This window comes from Hypanus sabinus, chromosome 24, assembly GCF_030144855.1.
Source record: "Hypanus sabinus isolate sHypSab1 chromosome 24, sHypSab1.hap1, whole genome shotgun sequence".
NCBI classification, from domain to species: Eukaryota; Metazoa; Chordata; class Chondrichthyes; order Myliobatiformes; family Dasyatidae; genus Hypanus; species Hypanus sabinus.
In genome coordinates, this window is record NC_082729.1 from 9,402,384 (window position 1) to 9,406,410 (window position 4,027).

Sequence of the window (4,027 nt, forward strand, 5' to 3'; positions counted from 1 at the left end):
CCATGCCAGTCACAATTAACTTAACAAGATTAAACACAAAGCACAATAGCTTAACAACTCTCGTTAAGACAACAATTAGTAAATACGGCAGCTTGAGAAACCTCGAAGCCCAATGCTCTGCGACAAGATGCAGAGGCCCGCAGGGAATGAATTGACTTTATTACTCACATCCTTCACATACATGAGGAATAAAAATCTTTACATCTCCATCTGAATGTGCAATGTGCAATTTATAGTAATTTTTAATAAATAGTATGTACCACAGGACAGTCAATACAGCATAGAAATACAATTGTATCAGTGTGATTTAATCAGTCTGGTGGCCTGGTGGAAGAAGCTGTCCCAGAGCCTGCTGGTCCAGGCTTTTATGTTGCGGTACCGCTTCCCAGATGGTAGCAGCTGGAACAGTTTGTGGTTAGTGTGACTCGGGTCCCCAATGATCCTTCAGGCCCTTTTTACGTACCTGTCTCTGTAGGTGTCCTGAATAGTGGGTAGTTCACATCTACAGATGCGCTGGGCTGTCCACACCACTCTCTGCAGAGTCCTGCGACTGAGGGAAGTACAGTTCCCATACCAGGCAGTGATGTAGCCAGTCAGGATGCTCTCAAACGTGCCCCTGTAGAAAGTCCTTACGATTTGGGGACTCATGCCAAACTCCTTCAACCATCTCAGGTGAAAGAGGTGCTGTTGTGTCTTTTTCATCACACAACTGGTACATACAGACCACACGAGATCCTTGATGATGGGTATGCCGAGGAATTTAAAGCTGTTCACCCTCTTATCACCAGATCCATCGCTGTCAATAGGGGTGAGCCTGTCTCCATTCCTCCTGTAATCCACAACCAGCTCCTTTGTTTTTGCGACATTGAGGGAAGGGTTCTTGACACCACTGTGTCAGGGTGATGACTTCTTTTCTGTCGGCTGCCTCGTTATTATTTGAGATTAGGCCAATCAGTGTCGTATAATCAGCAACTTAATTAGCAGATTGGAGATGTGGGTGGCAACACAGTCAAGGGTATACAGAGAGTAAAGGAGGGGGCTTAGGACACAGCCCTGAGGAGCTCCTGTGTTGAGGGTCAGAGGGGCAGAGGTGATGGAGCGCACTCCTACCGCCTGCCAGGTCATGACACACTGTACTAACTACACAAATCAATGGGAGTATTTAAAGTGGAAGTTGATAGGTTCTTAATTAGTATAGGAGTCAAACGCTATGGGGAAAAGGCAGAAGAATGGCACTGAGGGGGGTAATAAATCAGCCATGATTGAATGGCAGAGCAAACTTGATAGGTCAACTGGCCTATTTCTGCTCCTGTGTCTTATGGTCATATGCTCTAAGGGTAGCCCTTAAGTTGTGGGAACTTTAGTTTTTCTTTTTTTTTCCCCATTACTACTACTTCAATGTGCTTTATGTTTACATTTAAATACTCTCAATGTGGAACGTCAAAGCCTCTTAAACAATGGATGCGCAATCCTGGTGAGCATGTGGTCCTGAGGCTGGATAAAGATTATTTTCTTCACTCTTCCTCCATCCTCTGTGACCAGGGTGGAAGTTTTCCTTCACTCCGCACCTACAAGTCTCCTATTTGGCAAGGACCACAATCAGGGTTATTATCACTGACATATATCATGCAATTTGTTATCTTGTGGCAGCAATACATTAAAATTATGAATAGTTACAACAAGAAATATATAAAAGCATAAATAGACGATAGACAATAGGTGCAGAAGTAGACCATTCAGCCCTTCGAGCCTGCACCGCCATTCTGAGATCATGGCTGATCATCTACTATCAATATCCGGTTCCTGCCTTGTCCCCATATCCCTTGATTCCCCTATCCATAACATACCTATCTAGCTCCTTCTTGAAAGCATCCAGAGAATTGGCCTCCACTGCCTTCTGAGGCAGTGCATTCCAGAACCCCACAACTCTCTGGGAGAAGAAGTTTTTCCTTAACTCTGTCCTAAATGACCTACCCCTTATTCTCAAACCATGCCCCCTGGTACTGGACTCTCCCAGCATCTGGAACATGTTTCCTGCCTCTCTCTTGTCCAATCCCTTAATAATCTTATAAGTTGCAATCAGATCCCCTCTCAATCTCCTTAATTCCAACGTGTACAAGCCCAGTCTCTCTAACCTCTCTGCGTAAGACAGTCCGGACATCCCAGAAATTAACCTTGTGAATCTACGCTGCACTTTCTCTATAGCCAGGATGTCCTTCCTTAACCCTGGAGACCAAAACTGTACACAATACTCCAGGAGTGGTCTCACCAGGGCCTTGTACAAATGCAAAAGGATTTCCTTGCTCTTGTGCTCAAGAAAGAAATTGCATGTAAAGAACACAATAAAGGATGGCTCATGGTCCTTTCAGAAATCTGATGGCAGAGGAGAAGCTGTTCCTGTGTGTCTCCTGCACCTACTCCCAGAGTCCAGGCCCCAGAGCGTATCAAAGTGACTGAACTCGACGATTGACGATAATTTAGGTGCTAGGTCAGATTAAAAAGGTCAGGACGTCAGGGCCCAAGGTAAGGGGCGGGGGGAGGGGGGGGCACGAGTTCAGCTCGCTGCTCCGCTCTGCGCTGAACTAATGGTTTGGTGACGGACTCTCTTTGTGCACTTCAGTTCAGAATGCTATTTGCTCGCGTTTATAGCTCGCATGATTTGTTCTTAATTTCCTTTGCTTTGTGGACGTCTGTGGGAAGACAAATCTCAAGGTAGAAAATGTACACATACTTTGGTAATAATTGTACTTTGAGTTTGAACTTCTGAACCAATGAGAAGACGGCGTGTCCTGGGAAGTGAGGGTACTAAATAAAGAAGGCTGCCTTCGTGAGGTATCGCCTTTCCAAGATGGCCTTGACGGTGAGGATGTGAGTGTCTCCATACCGGTTAGGCTGCAGCCTGCATTTTCTTGTTTTCTGATGGAAATTACTTCGGTAAAGTGACACTGTGCCTGCACCAATTTTGAGCACCAGGCAGGCAGCTTTAAGCGACAAGTGAGATTTCGACCTTATGACGGCAGGAAGGTCATTAACGGGAAAGCTTTTAGTAGCTGGGACAAGGTCACTAGCTTTACCAGCGGCAACAGGGACAGCCTGAGGCTTCAGAATCAGAAGCAGATTTAATATTAGCAGCACTTGTTTCAAATTTGTTAACTTTGCAGCAGCAATACATGATAATAGAGAAAAAACATAAATTACAGTAAGTATATAGAAACATAGAACATAGAAACATAGAAAACCTACAGCACAATACAGGCCCTTCGGCCCACAAAGCTGTGCTGAACATGTCCCTACCTTAGAACTACCTGGGCTTTACCCATAGCCCTTTATTTTTCTAAGCTCCATGTGCCCATCCAGGAGACTCTTAAAAGACTCTATCGTATCTGTCTCCACCACCAATGCCGGCAGCCCATTCCTCGCATTCACCACTCTCTGCGTAAAAAACTTACCCCTGACATCTCCTCCGTATCTACTCCCCAGCACCTTAAAACTGTGCCCTCTCGTGCTATCCATTTCAGCCCTGGGGAAATTCCTCTGACTGTCCACACGATCAATGCCTCTTATCATCTTATACGCCTCTATCAGGTCACCTCTCATCCTTCACCGCTCCAACCTCCAACGAGAAAAGGCTGAGTTCACTCAGCCTATCCTCATAAGGCATGCTCCCCCAATCCAGGCAACCTCCTTGTAAATCTCCTCTGCACCCTTCCTATGGTTTCCGCATATATATCAAATAGTTAAATAAGTAGTGCAAAATAGATATAATACATAAAATTAGTGAAGTGGTATTCATGGGTTCAATGTCCATTCAGAAATTGGAGGGCAGAGGGGGAGAAGCTATTCCTGAATCATTGAGTGTGTGCCTTCAGGCTTCTGTACCTCCTTCCTGATGGTAGTAATGAGGCATGTCCTGGGTGATGGGGATCTTTAATGATGGATGCTGCCTTTTTGAGGCATCGCTCCTGGAAAATGATCTGGATACTACAGATTTTACAACTCTCCGAAGCTTACTTCAATCCTGTGCAGT